Source organism: Furipterus horrens, unplaced genomic scaffold, assembly GCF_987537825.1.
Source record: "Furipterus horrens unplaced genomic scaffold, mFurHor1.1.pri manual_scaffold_3, whole genome shotgun sequence".
Lineage (NCBI taxonomy): Eukaryota > Metazoa > Chordata > Mammalia > Chiroptera > Furipteridae > Furipterus > Furipterus horrens.
In genome coordinates this window covers 75,554,916-75,577,256 of record NW_028327173.1, presented here as the reverse complement: position 1 = coordinate 75,577,256, position 22,341 = coordinate 75,554,916, and the positions used below count along the sequence as shown (strand labels likewise).

The 22,341-nt window shown below is 39.5% G+C and overlaps 1 long non-coding RNA gene across 1 annotated transcript in view; it reads left to right on the top strand.

Annotated features, from left to right (window-relative positions):
• LOC150015332 (uncharacterized) overlaps positions 1–22,341 on the top strand; it is a 125,000-nt gene that overhangs the window by 88,673 nt on the left and 13,986 nt on the right. Inside the window, exon 3 of the long non-coding RNA XR_016509988.1 lies at positions 7,447–7,490. This is a non-coding gene — a long non-coding RNA (uncharacterized LOC150015332). The remainder of the gene's footprint in view (positions 1–7,446; positions 7,491–22,341) is intronic.

Below are 22,341 nucleotides of genomic sequence, written 5' to 3'. Positions count from 1 at the left end.
TTCTAGGGGCTTATAAAATGTACTGTCCTGTGTATCCAAAGCCACAGACCTGCTATTAATAGGACATGTACCCGGATGTCTTTTTGGTGGTAAAATTTATAAAATCGAACAGTAATCTCTTTGGGAAGTTGGGGTTAGGCTTATAATGTCTAACATGAGGCATAGGTTGACAAGTCTTCAGAATGTCTTTGTTGTTGATGCTGGTTGAAACGGCGGTAGATTGAGGAACAAAGGGGTTTGTTTTCCATGATAGAAGGAGAGCTCATATCAGGGGAAGAAAAAGATAGATGGGCAGGTCAAGGATGCATTTTGGCAGATACTACTGCTATTCTTTAAGAAAAAGAAGAAATGGCTCAAATCTTGCTGGAGTGTCCTGGCCCTCTGCTAGGAAACTGGTTCCTGGTTTGAAGTTGTCTGAGGTGTTCACTGTGATTAAAGAGCAAAAGATCATTAGTGGCTGAATTCTATCCTGGCTTTGTGTCGGCCTGCCCTGCTTCATCTTTTATTTCAGTGTCTCCCCCCCCACCCCCGGCCCCCCGCAATTCCTTCTCTCTCTCTCTCCCTTTCTTTTTTCCTCAACCACTTATTTAGTGCTTGTTTCTCTTCTAGGCTGTAATCTCACTCTTATCCTTTTCCTATCTGGACACTATTTAAGGCAAGGTGGGAGTACTTCAAATCAGCCTTTTCAGATGGGGGGGACGTGAAGCTTGCTGATAATGTACAGAAAATATGACACTTTCTGATGTGCTTATTGCATTTTCCTACACATACAATGGAACAGCATGCAGAAAACCATTCTGTCTATAGGATGTATATAAACTTTAGGAGTACTGCACTTTATTATCATTCTTTAAAATATATTTATTTAAAGCAGAAGGGTCTTGTCGAGGAACATGTATAAATGACCCATGGACATGGACAACAGGGTGGGGATGGCTGTGGGAGTTGGGGGTGGGCTGGGAAGTGGAGAGCAATGGGGGAAAAACTGGGACAACTGTAATAGAACAATAAAAAAAGATATTAAAAAATAAAGCATTTTTATTGAGAAAATTTCTCAATTTGGAAAAGATGGGGAATAGGATCCAGTATGCAGTTGTTATATTGTTGAATTATTCTCGAAGTAGCATGAAAACTGAAGAAAAACTTCTTTCAGATAATGTATTACAAGTGAACTGATGTTCTACTCTGTACAAATGTGCTTGTGAAAAGTTAAAGTAATTTAGAATTGCAAAGCCTGTATGTTGCTAATTCTAGTTTTTGCAGAAAAAAAGGATTTATAATAGAAGGAAGAAAAGATATATACCTTACTATATTTTAAAAAATTTGCATGCAAAAACTGCTGTGATTTTAGGCATTATTTTAAGTGTATTCTTTTTTATTTGCTTCTTAGAACTCTGTTCAGCAAGAACTTTTTACTTTGTGTGTTGATCAACAAGCACACTCTCTAGAGTGAAGACCTCCAACCTGAGTTTTGGCTTTGTCCCCAGTTGTAGTTTTGTTTAGGACAATTTTGACTTTGTCCTACATGATGGATGTCTGTGGGGCCCTTGTAGCCACAGGTAGAAAATGTCACCGCTGGCAGCTGCCTCACTGCCATAGGCAGGATGGCATTCTTCAGCCCAGCCCATGTGTTCCCAGCCACAGGCTGTGTGCCCTTTGCATCTGCAGTGGCCCAGTGACTGTCAAAGGTGCCCCTCTTCAAATTTGGTTTTGCTGCAGGGTTAAAGTGACTCTACATCCCAGCTTGCCCAGCTCACTCCCACTGCACACCTGCTGTCCCAGTATAATTATTTGAAGCACCTCTTTCATTCTCTGGGTTTATTCCTGAGGTACCTCAGGGATTAGTCGTGAGAGGCCAGGTTCAAACTGGGTGTTACTTTATACCCAATACTGTTGTACTGGGGAAGAGGAACCATGACAGTAACTTAATAACACTGGGCCTCCATTAGTAAGTTTCTCTCTGGGAAGTGGATAGCAATTAGTCATTTAGTCGATATTCATTCATCACCTATTTTGTGTCACAGACAGTTCTGTGTATTGTAAGTGCAGAAGTAAAGAAAACAGTCACTGCCCTCGAGAAGCTTATGTTTTGGCAGAGGAGACTGGCAATAATGAAAAAAAAAAAAGGATATAATTTAATGTTAGGTAATAGTAATTGCTATAAAGAAAGAAAGCAGTGTGGTGATGCAGATATTGCCAGATGTACTGTTGCCACAGACAAGATGTGAGAGACAACTTCTGAGGAAGTGAGTTTGCACTGTCGTCGTCGTCATCTCAGACAGAGCCCGTGCCGCAGGGAAGCCCTTCCTGCGTCACGCAGGTGCCCCTGGCGCGCCCTGCGCCCTGCGAGCTTCCCAGGGAGAGGGCGGTGATTAGCACGATGCCGTGGAGATTGGTTTTGCGTGTGGTCTTCAACTGCTGTGAACTTGCTTTCCTCATCTTGTCTCCAGGCCCAGCAACCCCACGCCATAATTTTCTACTTGGGGTATTACTCACATTGCATTTCCATTTCGTTTCAAAGTTCTGAGAGGTCCGGACAGAGGTGGGCATTTTTGGACGTGTAGCAACACTACGCAGCGTTTCCCGAGGCCGTTTCCTGTCAGTCGTGTGCTCCGTAGTGAGGCGTTCTGGGAAGTTCTTCCCGTCCCGTGTCCCGGGTCTTTGGAGCTTCCTGCCATCTGGGAGGATTGCAGCATTTCCTGAATCTTAGAGTGAAGGGAAATGGGCTCCTGTATCCAAAACCTTCAGACTTAAGTGTGTGCCAAGTGCTTTGCAATCTGCCTTTCCATTATTCCCTCATTATGTCTGTGATAGGGTTTCTCACGCCGGTACAGCACCTTACTGAATAAATTTTGGGACAGATGGAGATGGCAGAATGGAGAAGAGCAGGAAATGACATTGAGCTGTGAGCTCTTCACAGGGATACCCTGTCTGTGGGCTTTCTGTGGGGACAAGCATGTGACTGGCAGCATAGTATTGGCTTTTAATAAAAGTGGTGGCATGAACGCACTCATACAAGGTGGAGGTGAGCTGCTGTTTATTTGAAAAGTCTTAAATATTTTGTTTTAAAGTGATTTTATTTTAAATAAAATGAAAAAAATTTTATTTGGAATTATATTTTAAATTAAGAGATCCTGTTGTTGAAGAGGTATACTATTTTGAACCCTTTTGCTGGGTGAATTTTCTTGGTCTGGATTTCATCATGAATTTTAAAGAAATGGCATTTAAAAAATTTTAATAGATGGAGAAAGCATGAGTGGTGAGGTGGCCATTATATGATGGGCCAGGGTTTGAACTGCTTACAGTATCTTGGGTGCTGCAGCTCTTTGCTGGTTGGTCTGTCCCTATGTCCATTTGTCCATCCACCCACCCATTCAAGTTTGTCATGTGGGAAGACATTCTATTACTTACCAGTGTGGCCATTCACCTCACATGGACTCAGTTTTTTTAATCTATAGAACAATCGTCGGCAGCCGTCCGTCTCGAGAGACGATGGTGTAGCTTCTTAAGAGTCTATCTGCACCGCCGAGAATGGCTGTGCAGTCCGACTCGGGAGTGACACGGTATCTGTCTCCTCCCGTGTTGAATCGACATCTTGCGATGACGCTGGAGTGTCCTCTCCAGTGAAGCTGAAGCTACAGAGCCTGGGCAGGGTGATATGGAGGGTCTGCTGTTGCCCATGCAGCAGACCCATAGAACAATGGGTTTTATCTAAATTATATAAAAGGTCCTGTTAATTCTGGATTCCTGAGATTCTCACAGTTTGAATATGTGCCAGACATCAGAAAGAATACAGACATGAATTAAACATGGGTCCTGCCTTGAAAAAGCACACAGTCTGATAGGTATACTGATATATAGAGGACTACCAAGAATGCAACTAGAGAGTGACCAGGAACTAAACACAGCTGCAGTGAAATTGGGAGGGGAATTTAGAGAAGGGGGAGATCATTTTTAGCTGCAGTGTTAAGGAAGACTTGGGGATTGGGAGAAGGTGGCATTTAATTTGAGCAGAGGGAAGTAACGTACTAGGTTGATGAATATCAGTTATTATCCTTGTCTCATTTAAAGTTCACAACAGTGAAATAGGCTTTATTATCTTCATTTAGCAGATGAAGAAACTGAGGCAGAGAATGAGATTAAGTAATTTGTCCTAAGTCACCAGGCTGTTAATGGGCAGAGCTGTGATTCTGGAGGAGGTCTGTTAACCCCACTTTATCCTTATCTCTCAAAGGTTGAGTCAGTAAAGAGATGAGGACACCTCAGATGAATAAAAGACCATCCTCACTGGCTGGCCAGGTGCCAGGTCCTGCATCCTTGAGCAGCAGCAGGGAGGACAGGGGGCCTGGAACACTGTGTGCCCAGTGGTAATTCGTACTAGAAACCGAACCTGGAAAGGCAGTTTGAGGTTTGATAGGAGAGGCTCTCAGAGTCTGGTTACAAGATCTGGCCTTTGTTAGGCCCAAATGGATATTTTGCTCAGGAACGGGACATGATTAGAGGAGTACATTTCGGGATGTTTATGACTGTAAGACCTTCTTCTGATTCTAAAATACTTCCATGTAAGTCAGCAATTTAGTGTAATGCTGAGAAAACTCCTCCCCAACGTCTCCTGCTGTCAAAGCCTTTGAGTTTCATTTAGGCTTTTGTCCTAAAGAGCACTGGCCCTGGCTCCACCATCCTGCCGTTCTGAACATCAGCGCTCTAAAAATCCCCGCTCAGTGCTCTGGACTTTGAAAAGAAAATTTCTTAATCTTCCCCCTCTTTGCTGTTCCATCGATTTTAACCTATTTTCTGCTATTTCAAGACTTACTTCTCAGTAAACAAATAATTAACTCTCCTTTGGCTTTGCTAGTGAATAATATACCATAATGTTTAGATTAAAACAGTGTAGTAGCTACACTAGAAAAATACATCCCCGTTACATGATGCAGTTCTCATTTTCCTTTTTATTCGTGGTGTCCTGGGGTGGCCTGCTGGAGAAAAAAAAATACTATTTGATTCTCCCTGGGTGGTCAGACAGGACTTGTAAAGACTCTTGTTTGTTTTGTGTTGAGGCTTCAAAGGCACGCAGGCTTTCCTACATAAAGATGTACTAAAAAAAATAGGGATTTTTTTTTTGAAGTTGCTATGTTTAAAGGGAAATTCAGAGCAACCATCTTCCTTTAGAACTACGAGCTAATGTGATTGAGGGTCCCTTTTCACCAGGCAGCTTTGTAGTTTCTGTCTCTGGTCATTACCACTGGTCCTAGGGGGAAATTGTGTTATAAAAATGATCTCCACCTGTGTTGTTGTTGTTTTTTTTAGCCATCACACACAAACATGTACTTGAATTTCTAAAATCACATTTGTTATTGTGCATGTTTAGGTTTTTTAAGAGCTAAGAAATCTTAGTGGGGAGTGTGTGCGTGTGTGTGTGTGTGTGTGTGTGTGAGACAGAGAGACACACACACAGAGAGAAAGAGAGAGAGAGAGAGAGAGAGAGAGAATTATTCAGGATACTCTGGAGGTATATGCTCTCCAGAAACATATTCCAGGCCACGTGTTCGGCACATTCCAATTAGTAAGGCCCTCCTGCTGTGCTGTGGGAGAAAAGTTTGGACTGGGGTTAGGGCTGGCTAAATGTAGGCTACTCTTTAATGCAGTCTATCCAGAAGCCCCTCATTAGCACCTGCAAGTCAGCTGGTGCCGTGTGCACTGTGGGTATCTCTGCTGTGCGGAATGTGTGTCAGCCATTTTGTTTACCCATGCTTATTTTCTCCATTTCATAAAATTAATTCTACTTAATGGGAGAGGTTGATAGTGCTGAATTATTTTAAGCCTGGAGGGAGCAGAGCAGCTGTGTCCTGGATCAGACCACCGATCTATCTAATAGGCTGTCTTGCCACCTGATTCACAGGACGAAATGTGCGTAGCCAATTATGTGAATTTCTATATGAGAGAAAGATGACCTTGAGCCCCTGTGAGCCAGGCAGTTGCTTGATGCAGCGTTTTCACTGAAGCTGCTTCACTGTCTTGGCCCAACAGGAATGGAGTACAGTGCTAATACCTAGAAAATTATTTCTCCTTAAAAAAAGAAATAGACACTATGTGAAATAGTTGACTCTTTCAGAACTTACCAGAAACTTTACTTTTGGAACCAGGTACTTAGAAAATGAGCATTTTTGGGGTCTAGCTTCTAAAGATTTTAGGAGAGAGCAAAATCTCTGAGCTTCTTCTTTGTGTCCAGATATAACCTGTTGTTATAAATGTTTTCTTTTTTTAATAAGAAATATTAAAGAAAGGTAAATATAAATTTTTTGAATAAAAATTTAGAAGTGTTTTGAGCTAACTTTGCTGGGAATTTTATTGGAAATTATTTTATAATCAAATACATTCTCATAAAATATCAGATTTTTAAAAAAGATAAGTTTGGACACAGAAAATAAACTTAACCCTTGATATAATCTTGGAGTCAAAGTTCATGGCTTTAATGTGACCTGCCAGCAATAAATAGGACTGCACTGAGGAAATCGTCCATGGCCTAGTGCAGCAGTTTTCAACTGGTTGTGCCACAGGTGTTTTTAAAACATGCGATGCCTGACTGTTTTGCCCGGAGCACTGACCTCTTTTCTTTTAGACTGTCAAATTGAAAAAGTGACACTAGCCAACACAACAAATAGCCATCTGGTGTGAATGAATCAAAATTATACCTATTTTTTGGTCAGATTGGCAACAGATATATATTTTTTGGTGTGCTGCAGAACTTTAGTAATTAGTTTATGTGTGCCATGAGATGGAAAAGTTTGAAAATTGCTGGTGTAATGGGAAGGACTTCTCCATTAGGATTAGCCAGCTCCTGGTTTTGACCTATGACTCAGCTACTGCCAGTTCTATGACCTTGGGCAAGTATATGCACACTTTTAGCCATAGTCTCTTTGTTCATAGCTTCTGTTGCTTTGAGATGAACCTTAAAAAGCCCATTTTAGAGGTTATATAAAATAACTACAGAAATAATTATCTAGGATCTAGGATATATATTCATGCTCATTTTCTTTCTTTTCTTCTATTACGTCCTGGGGCCAGTATTTTTTCAAAGGTAATGTACTATTAGCTTTGGGAGTCACTATGGAGAATGTCTAAAACACTTCATTTTCAAGATAATAAAGTCTAGACCCAGAAAGGGAGAATGTCATGCTTGCAGTGTCTTAGAATAGGAGTAGCAGAGCTGGTGCTAAAACCGTGCATCTCTGGATGTTTCCAGTTCTCTCCAGGTAGGAGGATGGCTTACCATTCTGTGCTGAGTCCCTGACATGGCTCCAAAACAGTCAGCCCAAGGCCAATCTTAATAAACAAATAGCTCTCCAAAATTTCCTGTAGGTAGACAGATGTGTACTGAAATCTTACTTGACTGTTTCCTTCTGTACATTCTTGCAACTCTTGACTCAGTTTCCCTTTCTCTCCTAGGACTCTCAGGAGACTTCAGAAGCATTACCACTGAGCATGTTCAGGTAAGAGACTTTCTGGATGGAGAAGACTTCCAGATAAAGGTTTGCACTGATTCCCTTTGTGGCTACAGCCTGGTGCTTGCTCTTTCCTGGGCTGCCCCAAAGATCCTAATGGTCACTGTTCTGCTGGTTCTTCTTCGCCTGCCTCTTTAGGGGGAGGCCGGGTATATGACAGATGTCAACTCTGTCCTGTTAAAGTTTTTTTCAATGTAGATCTCCTAAAGATAAGAACTTATTGTTTTCTGAAACATAAATACTATTTTCACAGCTAAAACAATAGTTAACTACATGTAATGCCTTCAAATCAAATACCCAGTCTATATTCAATACTCCCATTTGAGAGACAGATACTGTAAAAACAAATCTCTTAGGAATGTAATGTACAACATGATGACTGTAGTTAATACCGCTGTGCTGTATGGATATTTGAATGTTGTTAAGAGAGTAGATCCCCAGAGTTCTCACTGCAAAGAAAAAACATTTTTTCCCCTTTTTTCCCTTTTTGTACCAATATGAGATGATGGATGTTAGCAACTGTGGTAATTATTTTATAGTATGTAGATGTAAGTCAAATCATTATGTGGTATACTTCAAACTTATACAGTGCTATATGTTAATTATATCTCAATAAGATTTGGGGGGGAAAAACAGATTTCTGTTTGGTATTTCCAGTATTTGAAGATGCCAGTCTACAGCACTGATTCTTACAGTGTGGTCCTGACATCAATACCATCAGCATCACCTGGAAACTTGTTAGAAAGGCAAATAGCTGGACCCTACCCTGGGTGGACTGAATCAGAGACTCAGGGGTGAGGTGTTTTAACAAGCCCTCCAGGTGATACTAATGCATAGGAGCGTTAAGGAACCACTAATCTAAAGAAAACCAATGCTTTCTGCTCATTATACACCCTATTTTACACTTGTCTTTGTGTTAAACACTGCAACATATCCTGAGACACTCAAAATACTTACACCTGGATCACTGTGATATAATAAGAAATATATATTTTGGTCTTTGTCCTTGACTCTTGGCTGAAGTTCCTAAAACCCCTATAATTTCTTAAAAGCAATAGGAGTATCTTTTGTTTTAATATTTGCTTATTGTTCCTAGCTCTTGAAACAGCCATGGAGATAAAGGTAAGAGGACCATCTTTGGTTAATCAAAACAAGCTCCTTTCAACCACATCTGAGTTTATGTCAATGACTGACTTTTGGAAGCCCCTAAATATGAGGTCTAGTTGCCATGGGAACCAACCCTGTGATTACAGGATTGAAATTTCCAGTCCCATCCCCTGATCTTCAGGGCTAATAGAGGAGCTGGAGACTGAGTTGATCACCAATGGCCAATGATTTAATCAGTTATGCCTACTTAATGAAGCTGCCATAAAAGCCCAGTAAGAAAGGTTTTGGAGAACTTTCTGGTTGAGCTGGGAAGTGAGTGTGCCCTAAGTACCTCTTCATTTGGCTGTTCCTGAATTTTGTCCTTTCTAATGAACCAGTAGTCTGGTAAGTAAATTGTTTTCCTGAGTTCTGAGAGTTGTGCTAGTAAATTATAGAGCTGTAGGAACAGGTTGTGGGAATCCCTGATTTACAGCTGGTTGGTCAGAGATACAGGTGACAACCTGGACTTGCAGTTGGCATTTGAAGGACTGAGCCCTTATCCAATGGGATCTGTACTGATTTTGGACAGTGAGTGTCAGAAATGAATTAAATTGTAGGACACTCTCTCCATGTCTGTAGAGAATTGGAGAATTGCTGGTGTCAAACAAACAAACAAACAAAAAAACCCCAAAACCCAAACCCACACATCTGGCGTCAGAAGTCTTGAGGAAAATGAGACTTTCTGCTTTTTAATGACCAAGATGGAGTTGAGCTTTCCTTGCCTTGTTGGGCCTCTCCTAAGTGTGCTTCCACCTCTAACTGTGGAGGGCCTGTAACTCAGTCTGCTGCACACATGGAAGCCTGTGCTATGGGGGTGGGAGTGGGGGGAGGTCATGACCAGGACTTTCTGGGACAAGACAGAGTGAAATTAGAGACCTAATTCACTTAATTGATAAATTAGCTCCTGTTTTTTAAAAGAACATACAGGCATACCTCAGAGAGACTGTGGGTTTGGTTCCAGATCACTGCAGTAAAGCCAGTATCACAATGAAGTGAGTCATAATCTTTTTGCCTTCCATCTATAAAAAAGAAACGTCTGTGAAATGCAATAAAGCAGAGCACAATAAAAATGAGGCATGCCTGTACTTCTAAAGTTGTGATTCTCAACTACTGGCTGCACAGTAGAATTCACCTGGGTGGCTTTAAAAAAAAGCACTGGTCAACTTGGTCTGACTCCAAGAGATTCCAGTTCCAATTGAGTAGGGGGTGTGTTGGGGAGAGTGGTGGTGGGAGGAGTGGGTCCCAGTTATTAGCATGGCTTACAGGCTATCCAGGTGATTCTAACTGCAGTCATTGTGCAAAACCAGTAGTTAAGACCTGTGTTTGGTTTGGAATTCAGATGAGAAGTCAGATGGAAATATTTTGAACAGTGCTTCTTAAGCTATTAGTGACCAGATATGGGGGAGTGTTTTTCTGTTATCTCTAGCTTTATGTTTGCTGCTGTGTTTTCAGCTGGTGCAGACATGTTGCACAATTTTTCTAGGCCAGTTCTAGGTAAGGAGATTTGGCTACCCTTCGTCTACTCACCTGTAGGTGTCTTGGGTAGAAGGAAGAATATTTGTTTCTATACTTTGTAAGTGACCTCCCACCTCACCTCTGCAGTTCCCTTTCTGTAAGTGGATACTGCTCCAGGAAGGGAACTTCCAGAGACTAATGGTATTGTGAATTTTGCAGTGAGAGGCATTTTAATTTTTCTAAGACTATCAGTGGGACCAGAGCCTTCCTTGCAGTCCCAAAGTTATGCAAAGGAAAGAATGAGCTGTATTTGTTGGTTGAGCATTGAAAAATTCCATGGAAAAAGGAAAGGGAAACAAATTTACCACTGGTTTTTCTTGGCAGGTTTTATCACCTTTCCCCCCAAGTTTCTGGCAAGTGTGATTAGAAATTGACTTGCAGGATTTGCTCGCACTAGCTTCCCAAGACATCTTTTGCTTGCTTGCTGCTGACTAGCAGTAGTTAATTTGCTATCTCTCACACGTGTTATCCAAAAATCACAGAACTCATTAGAAATAAACAGCATGAACTTGGTCCTCACATTTGGGGGATTAGCCAGATGTAAATCTGAGTCGCACTTGGGAGGTTTCATGGGCCTCATTTAAAAATAAATAGAACTCTAGCCTTGAGTAGAAACAGATTTTTTTTTTTTTAAATGAACTATCTTACTGGAAAACAAATTTTATTTTTCCAATAAAAAATACGGGGAGGAGGTAAGCTTCCCTGGACGCCAGTGCTTATTTTATTTCATGCCCTTTCCTTCTTGCTGATGGCAGATGAGGCAGAAGTAAAGACCCAATTTCATTTTCCAAAATGGGAAAAATTTAATCAATTCAGGAATGTATTCTTAATTGACAGCAGACGTTTAAAACCTGATTGGTCACAGTTGACAATCTAATGTGTCTTTTAGGAAAATAAATATACATTTATGTATTTCCCAGACCATGTTGTGGACTCATCACTACCTAGCAGGTTACTGAGGTGTTAACTTTGAGGTTCTCTGATTCTTAGAGCTTTTGAAAAATATTTCTCACTAAGAAATTGGAAGAGCTATTTTTCATGTGATTACAATATATGATTTATGTGATTAGAAAATTTCTGTTTTCTATTGATATGCAAACTCACTGCCAGCAATAGCAAATATTCGTCTGCCACCTGTTTTTAATTCCAGCAAAACTTATAATCAGAATAAAATTAAAAATACCTTACCTTTGAAGAATTAGAAAGAATAATTCATATTTATTGAAACATTTTGTGTTTATCCTTCCAGATCATGTTAAATCAGATGAATACACAAATGCCAAAGGGTTGACTCTTACCAAATCGAGATTGTTTCATGCAGACACATGAGTTGAGTTAAAGATCTGCTAAGACTGCCCACAAGCTGATTCTGGTTTCTAGCACTCAACGACCTTAACAATTATATATCACACTATCTTCTGTTTTCTATTTGTTTATTATAAAAATGACTGTTTGTAACCTGTCATAGTAAAGCATCTGCTTTGTCAAAACCAGTACAGGACTGTCAGCTGACCTGTCCCTCTTTCTGCCCATGAAAGCATTCATTCATTTTCTATTCCTGTTCAACCGTGAGATCAAATTTACAATGTGTATTTCTACTCTTGTCCAGGGACAAAGATAGTTTGCCTGGTGAGCTTTTATTTGGTGTTTCAAAAGAAATAGATGGTCAGATTCGCAGCAGACTGGCTTTTCGGGGTGCAGTTACAGAAGGGCTCCTTTTTGAACCTACGTCACTGATGGTGTGTCATGAGGGATGTGGTAGTGATAGAAAATAACGTACTGATCTTCCTTACTTCTGAAGAGCTACTCCTCCCTTGCAAGCACTTTGATAGCAAGGTACTGTAAAATTTCAATAAGTAAGGCTGCAGGGAAGGGGAAAGAGAAAGAAAGAAAAATGAAAATACCAGAAGCAAATAGTCCTATCCATATTCATATCATGTCCATAGGACCTGCGAAACGGATATTGAAGTGGCAGAACCAGACTGCCTCTTCGTTCCTATGAACTAATTAAATGTGTTTTCACTTAAAAAGGATAACAATGTTAGATCTTAATGGGATTAACCTAACTGAAATTTATTAAGACTTGCTTTGACAGTAAAGATTATGGATGGCTCGAATTCCATTTTGAGATGGTAGCTTTGATTCCTGTAATTTTTGCTATTGCTGCTGTGCAGAAGCTATCCAAGTTAACATAACTTGAGTGTTATGTGATGGAGACTTGGAATATGAGTAGAGTTTGAAATTTTTTCTCTTTAACTTTTTCTGAGGATTAATTTTTACTCCATTTTCATACTGAAGTGAGGTCTCTTTAGCTGAAACAAAGGGGAGCCACCCATTTTAAAAAGAGAATTAAAGCAGTGTTGATAGTTTCTTAGGGTCTCTCTTGTTCAAAATTATCTAGATGAAATATTGTTTCTTCACTCCAAGTTCATTGGTAACTACCCATTCCTCCTTTTTCTATATATGTGTTGTAGGAGCTCAATCATTTTTTTACTGTGTTAAAATGTACATAACATAAAATTTACCATTTTTAATCATGTTGAGTAGACAGTTTAGTAGTATTAAGAAGATGCATATTACTGAGAAGCCTTTACCACTGCCCACTGCCCATCTCCAGACCTTTTTCAGCTTTTCCAACTTACTCCATACCCATTAAATACTAACTCCCCAGTCTACACTCCCCCTAAGCCTTGGCAGCCACCATTCTACTTGGTTTCTATGAATTTGACTGTTCTAGATATACCATAAGTGAAATCATACAGTATTTATTGTTATGTGACTGGTTTATTTCACTTAGCGTAATGTTCTCAAGGTTCATCCATGTTGTAGAAGGTATCAGAATTTCCTTTTTAAGACAAGAATAATACTCCTTTGGGCGTATCTAAGACAGTTTTTTTCTGCATTCATCTGTCAATAAAATAAATGGGGTTCTTCCTCCTTTTGGCTATTGTGAATAATGCTATTAAGAATATGCGTGTACAGATATCTGTTTAAGTTCCTCAATAATACTTTTGAATTGCTTCCCTATGAAAGGAAGTCCCCCCCCCCCCCCCCCCGGTTACTTAACACACCCAGTTGCTGGTTTTGATACTGTTTTTAACGACTTAAATATTATTGATAGCAAAGAAAACCTTTTATGTAGTATAACTAGAATCAGTACTGGGTATGGGTTATGAAGGGTCCCTCAGAGCATATGAGGACAGCTAAACAAATGACAATGAAAACCCTTTTAGAACATATCATGACCCAATTTCTCTGGGAAAGACCCATTGGAATAGACTTTCTTTAAAAAGATCTGATTTTTTATAAAGATACGTGTTTTGGAATATACATTGGAAAAGAAATGTTGCTGCAAAACGTCTGGAAAAATTGAACTCTGGTTAATCAAAATCCTCAAAGCCAAGGCAGTCCAGGGTTTTGGATGTGCATCTCCTTCTTTCTAGAGAGTCAGGCTTATCTCTTAGAAAGTAGATTAACAGCTCATATTGCTAGCATATACTGCCTGAAAATATATACATCCTATCATCACATTTTTGGTGTTTTCAAAGTTTTCCCAAGTTTTCTCTATCTTTTGTAATGACCTTGAGGTAATAATTCTTTCAGATACTTGAAGCTTAACTAGACAGAGACAAGCTTCTTCTTGAATTAATGCTATTTATTTGGCATGTACCATATGGCAGAGTTATGTATTACTAATAGTTAATATTTATTCAATCCTTGGCATATATTAGGAATTTTTCTAAACTCTTTATATATGTCAGAAGTTATTTAATCTCCCCAACATCTCAATGTGTTTGATACAAAAATAACTTCATTTCACAAATGAGGAAAATGAGATAGAGGGGCTAACTTGATCAAAGATACCTTAGGAATTGTGAGAGCCAAGACTTAAACTCAGGTGTCTTTGAACACTATGCCATACCTGGCACTGGACTGTTGATTTGACTATTTGACTTATGAGTCATGTGGCCATGTTCTCTGGAGGAAAGATTCAATTTGAGGAGAATAAGAGGGCTTTTAAAGTCAGTTCTGTGTGTCTATCTAGAAGCCCATGCCATATTACATGATCATGAATAGTTTAGAAGCTCAGCACCGAAGGACCAAGGTTTCTTTATTTCACCTTTAAAGGTAAACACATTTCATAGGAGAGGAAATTTAAAAAGCAATGCTTAGAAATTTTTTAAGTTATATTTTTTAACTAAAAAGGTGTTACTTTTTTATGAATTCATAGTTTGTAAAGAATTTACAAAAAGTAATAGGAATTAGCCTCACCCAGGAATTCGGTATTAAAGAGTTTGTAAGGAATGTCTACTTATGTCCACTTATAACTGAGATATTTCTCTTAAGATATTGGTGATATCAAAATTACTTGCCACTTTTTTTCAAAGTATATTTTATTATGTAGTTACAGTATCCCACTTTTTTCCCCTTTTCTCTCCACTGCCTAGTACCCCCCCTTCCCCCAGCAATCCCATCCCCCTTAGTTCATGTCTATGGGTCATGCATCTAAGTTCTTTGGCTCCACCCTTTCCTACATTATTCTTAACTTCCCCCTGTCTATTTTGTACCAACCGATTATGCTTCTTAATCCCTGCACCATTTCCCCATTTCTCCCTCTTCCCCCTCCCAGCTGATAACCCTCCAAATGATCTCTATACCTATGATTTTGTTTCTATTCTGGTTTGCTTAGTTGGATTTTTAAAAAATTTTTTAGATTCAGTTGCTGATAGTTGTGAGTTTGTTGTCATTTTAATGTTCATAGTTTTGATCTTCTTTTTCTTAAGTAAGTCCTTTTAACATTTCATATAATAATGGCTTGGTGATAATGGACTCTTTTAGCTTGACCTTGTCTGGGAAGCACTTTATCTACCCTTCCATTCTAAATGATAGTTTTTCTGCCTTGAGTAATCTTGGGTGTAACTCCTTGCTTTTTATCACTTTGAATACTTCTTGCCAGTCCCTTCTTGCCTGCAAAGTTTCTTTTGAGAAATCAGCTGACAGCTTACAACTCTTTTGTAGGTAACTCTCTGGTTTCTCTTGCTGCTTTTAAGATTCTCTCTTTGTCCTGAACCTTTGGCATTTTAATTATGATGTGTCTTGGTGTGGTCCTCATTGGGTCTAGCTTGTTTGGTACTTTCTGTGCTTCCTGGACTTGTATGTCTATTTCATTAGCCAAATTTAGGAAGTTTTCTTTCATTACTTTTTCATATAAACTTTCAATTTCTTGTTCTTCCTTTTCTCCTTATGGCACCCTGATGATTCGGATGTTGGCATGTTTAAAGTCATCCTAGAGGTTCCTAAGCCTCTCCTCATCTTTTTCAATTCTTGTTTCCTCATTCTGTACTGGTTGATGTTTTTCTTCTTCTTTATATTCCAAATCATTGATTTCAACCCAGGTTTCCTTGCCTTCACCATTGGTTTTGTGTAGATTTCCCTTCGTTTCACTTAGCTTAGCCCTCACTTCTTCCCTTATGTGTTTGCTGTACTCAAACATATCTGTCAAGCCTGTGAACATCTTTATCACTGTTAGGTTGGCTATCTCCTCATCGAATAGTTCTCCCACTGGAACTTTGATCCATTTCCCCTTTTGGGCCATACTTCTCTGTCTCCTCATCTTGACAGACTTCTGTGTTTGTTTGCCTCTGTGTTTTAGGTAAGGCTGTCACTCCTTTTACATTGTAAGTGGTGGAGCCTTAGGTATTCATCAGTACAGGGCGACCCATTTCACCACGTTGTGGCGCTGTATGTGGGGGAGGGGTCCGAGAGGGAACAATGCTGTTGCTCGGCATTCGCCCCTTTTCCAGGCACTTCTCCCACTTTCGTATGGGACTGGCACCTCTGTAATTGTTGTCCTGGCTGTCGTTCCCAGAGTGGGTGGGTCTGCAGATGTTCTAGGACCATGGGGGCCCTTTTAACAAGCAGACTCTGCTGAGAGACCAGTAGTTTCTTCCTCCTCCCTAACCCCCACTGGTTTTCACAGTCAGAAGCAATGAGGCTTGATTTTTCCTGGCGCTGGGACCGTGAGTTGCACAGTCTGGTCAGGAGCTGGGGACACTCCCCAGGTGTCCCTCCACACTTTTTAAAACATGTGACTGTGCTTTCCGCCAGCCTGCCACTGCTGCCGCTGCTGCCGCCACCACCACAACATGTCCTCTGCACCCGGGCCCCGCCCCTCCTACCTGTCTGGATGAGTATTTCTTCTTTATATCTTTGTCTGTTGGACCTCCATGCAGATTGGTTTTCTGGAACTTCTGGTTGTCTCTAGATTTGAGGTAATTGTATTCCTTCTTAGTTGTGGAGGGAGACCCAGCATGTCTGTCTCAGCCTCCATCTTCATTGTTGCCACTTTTGTTTAAAAATATTTAACTACCATTTTATCAGTTAGCAAGTGAATATGAGTCTCTTAATGAGAGTCTTAATTCTTTTCATGCTTTTCATGGTGAGGTTTAAAGAATTCATTGCAGCTAAAGGAACATTTTGAGCAACAGTTATAGTTACCAGGCACTTTACTAGGTGCTGGGAATTTAAACACAGTTAAGAAATAACTTACTTTTAAGATATTCTTAACCTAGTGTGAGATACAGAAGACCAAGAGGAGAAATATTCATCCTGTTGAGGAGAGAGGTTCCAAGAAAACTGGGCAGGAACTTGGTTTTAAAGTTTGAGTAAGAGTTTTCTGGGCAAAGTAGAGTAAGTGGGGTGAGTGGTTTCAGGCACAGGAAAAGCCATGTACTGGGCACTGAGCTAAGCAGCCTGGGTGACATCACGTGGTTCTTCTGCTTTTCCATCTGACTTATTTCACTCAGCATGATACATTCGAGGTTCATCTATGTTGTTCCAAATGACAATATTTCATTATTTTTTATGGCTGAGTAGTGTTCCGTTGTGTATGTACCACATATTTATTCAATTACCCATTAAAAGGTACTTAAGATTGTTAACATGTTTTGGCTGTTGTGAATAATGATGCAGTGAACACAGGGGTGCATAAAAGTATCCAGCCATGTGATATGAAAAAGAGACATTTATCAAAGAAGATATAAGAGACATAGTACATAGGACAATGATGCCTCAATACCCTTCAAAATAGGCACCTTGGGACCTCACACAGTTCTTCCAATCGCCGTCAGCTGCCCTGTTGTATTTTCCTGAATCTCATCAATGGTCGAAATCTCTTCCCTTTCAAAGGGGATTTTAGTTTTAGGAAAAGCCAGAAGTCGCAGGGAGCAAAATCCAGGCTGAGGGTGGGAATGCATATTGGTTCAGCCTCTATGAAAAATAGTCATGGAGGTTCCTGGGTGATTTGATGTTTCGCCAAAAAACTCTGCATGAGATATGATGCATGAGCAGGCATGTTGTCGTGATGAAGCTGCCAATCACCGGTTGCCCATAGCTGTGGCCTTCTGAATCATCTGAATAGTTTCCTCCAAGGATGTTCAAGCTTAACACAAAATTTGATGCAGATTTGTTGCCCTACTTGCTCAGTCATTTTGAATGGGATGGCCACACAGTACAACTGCTCATTCAACAGCATCTACTGCCCCTACTGACTAGTACAGTGAAGTCATCATTGTTCACACCTATACATTTCAGTCCACTCTCCTTGGTTGCCAGGTTACATCATTGTTGCACAAACCATTCTAGTTATAGTAACAATGGTTGGACTATTTCCAGGAAAACCTCTTTCTTTACAAATAAGTGCTTTCAAATTTTATAGTAGATACTCTGAAGAGGGATTTGTGGGTCATATGGTAGTTCTATTTTTAAATTTTTGAGGAGCCTGCATAACTTTTTCAAAGAGGCTGAACTGATTTGCATTCCCACCCTCATTGCATGAGGGTTCCCTTTTCTTCACATTCTCTCCAACAGTTATTTGTTGTCTTACTGAGAGTAGCTATTCTAACAGGTGTGAGGTGGTATCTCATTGTGGTTTCATTTGCATTTCCCTTATAGCTAGACAAAAAAGGACAAGAACCTTATGATTTCACTTATATGTGATATATAAAACAGAAAGCAGAAACTGAATAAACAGACAACCTTATAGCGGTTACCAGAGGAGAAAGGGGTTGAAAGGAAGATGAAGAGGATAAAGGGGACCAAATATGTGGTGACAGAGAGAGTAAATAGACTCTGAGTATTGAGCACATGATACAATATATATTACATTAAAAACATCTAATATTATTAACTAATGTTACTTCAATAAAATTATTGGGTTGGCCAAAGACTCTATTTAGTTTTTTCCATAAACTAAAAGACAGTTTCATTTTCACCATTAACTATTGTTTTGGATGTTTTGAACATGTTGCCTATCTCCCACTTTTGGCTTCTAGTGGGTAGAGGCCAGGGGTGCTGTTAAACCTCTTCCAATGCATAAGACAGCCCCACAGCAAAGAATTATATGGCCAAAATGTCAGTAGTACCAAGAAACTTCGCAAACAACTTTTGACATATTCAATCAGTCACAGCACCTTCTCCATACACTGCACAAATCCCTTTTTGCATTTCAGTTGCGTTTTTACCTTTCTTGAAATAATAAGGCATAATATGCTGAAAATGTTGCATATCTTCTTCCATTGTCAATATTACAATGGCTACACACAAATTCACCAATTTTGATCAGTTCTTTTAAATGCATCTTGATATGACAGCTGTCACAACACAATCTAACAAAATTGTTTCAAATGAACTTAAAGACAACTAAGCATCACTAGAGCCATTGTACAGAAAAAAGCTAAATGAATTTTTGGCCAACCCAATAACTAAAAGAAAGAAGCAGTGTGACACTTCAGCAAACCTTAAATAGGAAGGGAGTCAAAAGGTTTAAAAACTACCCTTAAGTCTTGGTTTAACGCTCTGTAAAAAAGAGAGATCATTCACTTTGGTCTGTTTTGAAGATTAAAAATATGTGAATTGTTCAGTAAATAAGTTGACATAGGTTTCTACATTGATATTATTGTGTTACTATCCTTTTTTCATTTTTTCTTTTAAATAATATTACAATTAAAATGGTTCAAAACCCCAAAAGTATAAAAATCTCCTTCCATCTTTGTGCCTCATCTGTAAGTTCCTCCTTTTCAGCCGTCACAGGAAACCACTGTCCTTAGTGTCTTATGTACCCTTCCCTAGTCTCTTTATGCTGTACAAGGAAATATGATATCAATTCTGTACTTCCTGCTTTTACACAAAAGGTAGCATATTACACACATTGTGCACCACTTTTTTTTTTTTTACTTAACCATGAATCTTAGAGATCTTTTTGTATCAGTTTATAGAGATCTTTCTCACCCTTTTTAAAAATGTTATTTTTATTTTAATATAGCTTGACTCACAGAAATTGCAATAATAGTATAGTTCCCAGGTGCCCATCACCCAGTTTTCCCAAAGATAAACTTATATAACCATAGCACATTTTTAAAACCAGCAAACTGACCTTGTTATGGTACTATTAACTCATGTAGAGACCTTCTTTGAATTTTACCTGTTATTACATGCATTCTTTTTTTGGGGGGGGGGTGTATATTTCTTTGGAATTTTATCATCCTTTTACATTCAGGTAATCACAGTCAGGGTACAGACTTCTTCTGTCATCCAAAGGAACTCCTTTCTGCTACATTAATAGTCACACCCTTCTCCTGATCCTAGCCACTGAAAAGTACTGATTAATTAATTAATCCATACATTTTATGTGTGCTACTTTTAAGAAAACTCAACCATATATTACACCTTTCTCAAGGGTAAGAATTCTATTTTCAGAATTGTAAAATTCCCTACAGGCCTGAGCACTTAATGGGTGTGTAATAATGACTTGTTGAAGTACAAGAGTCAAAACCAAAACAAAGCCAAGCCAAATAGAAAATTTAGAGTGGAAAAACAGATGAGTCAGGATAAATTGCTTTCAAAATAACATAAAAAGTTCACTTTCTTAAATAGGAACTCCTCAATGTGAATCAAGTGATAACTTCTTTCAGGACTCAGTAAACACAAAAGTGTTCATGATCAGAAACACAACTTCTCTATAAAGCAGAACTTTTCACTTTTCAAATCATTTCTTTTTTTTTTTTTTTATAATTTTTTTCTTTAAGGACCTTGTTACAGTGGTGTGATAAGGTTTATTTTTCCTAGCTGAGTAAACTTGAAGCTACAGGAAGAAGAAAGCAAGCAGTTACTGAGTCTAATATGCCATTTCAGTTAGTCCTCCCAACAGCTCTGAAGGCAGCATTTTCATTTTGTGGACGAGAATGTGGTGCTCAGAAATTCAGAAACATGTCTCTGGTCAGTTTCTATCAGAGGCAAGACTCCAAACACCACACTCACTGCTACTCCATGAAGTATGCTTTCCATAGGTTAACTGTCATAGAAGAATTCAGATTCCCTGTGTCCTTTTTCGAAAGTGGTGGTGGAAGTGGTATTTCAGCACAATGCTCACTTATGAAAGATACATACTGTAATAGTTTATGGAAATGATTATGGGCTTTGGAATCAGCTAGACTTCTGTTCAAATCCCAGCTCAGCTATCCTCTGGCTTTGCTGACAATGGAGATGTTTTATTTATTGAAGCATCATGAACTCATCTTTAAGTGGAGACACTGGCAGTTCCTTCATGGGATTGAGGGAATTAAATGCAATAAAACACTTAGCATAGTGCCTGGTACCTACCACTCATTTAATAAACAGCAGCTATTAGTATACATGAGTCTTCATTTTATGGACTTTCTACTTCTAAAATAAAATTATAAACAAATTTTGTATTATGTGCAAAAACAACGTACTATTGATAGAGCTAATATAGCTACACAGTGACTTAATTATTTAAACTTAAAATGCTTACAGAAATTTAGAATGTCGTTTTGCCTATACAATTTTAAAATCTATCATTCAAGTTGCTGTATGTTCAAATCTAAGGCTGCAATTTTTTTTCCCCTTAAAATTCTTGGTTTTGGTCTGTGAATGAGTAGATTTTCCAGAAATGAAGAATTTGTATTTATCATGTAGGACAGCTGTGGAAGAACTTTTTGTGGTTTGGGTCTGACCAAGGTTCTGGCAATCTTTTCCCTATAGAGCCATGGGTGTATTCATTACCTGAGAAATGGAGAGGCAGGTGGTGGCTATGGGGGTTAAGTTTGGTGGGCAGTGAGGGGTGCTCATTGTATACAGCTTCTGTAATAAAAGATAATTAGTGCAATTGACAGGCATTGCTGTGCAGTCACATCCTTGGAGTTGTTCAGGGAATGTGCTTAATTCTGCTAAGGGGGCTGTTTGTTTAGGGTGAGGGATCTGTGAGAAGCATTTGTATCGCAGTGACAGACTGCAGAGAGCTCTTTCCTGTGTTGCAGATTGCTAGGAAATTGGATAGAACCTCCTGAGAAATGCTATCCCACGCCTTCCCTCAGGACACGTCTGTGACATACATTAGGAAGGCAGTGGGGGCGGGGTGGAGAGCCCGAGGCTCTATGGGAGTGAGCTACAATTCCCATACCATGTATAATGTGTTCTATACTTAGGCGCTCTCTGCACGTAACAACAGAGGATACTTGGCCCACCATGGAAAATGTACTAATGTTCCCTTGAGAGCCTCCTGGACTTCTCAAAAAAAAAAAAGATAATAAGAGAACTTGCTTGGCAGATCTCATCAGAAGTCTAAATGGTGCAGTTTAATGCTGAGTTAGGTTGAAATCAGATGAGGATACAATAGTGGTTCTTAAATCTAGATGCATATGAGAAAAGTAGGATATTTTTTTAACCTTCCAGACAATTCTACTGTACAACTGGGGTAAAGAGCCACTGGGATAAGGAGAAAGCACCCTGACAAAATGATGGAAGGGGAGAAAAAAGAAGGAAAAGAAAGAAAACCTCCACAGCTGCTTTGGGTGAACGGGTCCCCATATTTTTCAGGGAGGCCACCGGCCTTTTCACCTGGCTGAGATCTCTCTCTTCATGTTCTGAAAGTGGGGACCCTGGGCAAGTCTCCTGTTGACTGAAGTGTCCACCCAGCTGTATTTCTTGGTGTATGGGCTACAATTGCTCTGCTCGTCTCTGGAGTGAGGAGCTGATATTCCCCTGCTTACCTTTGGAATCGTTATTATTTAAAGCCTCAGCCCTCAGGCTTTAAGCACAAATGTATGGTACATTCTAAGGGGTATTGCGTTTAAATCTTAATAATTTATCTCTTTCACGG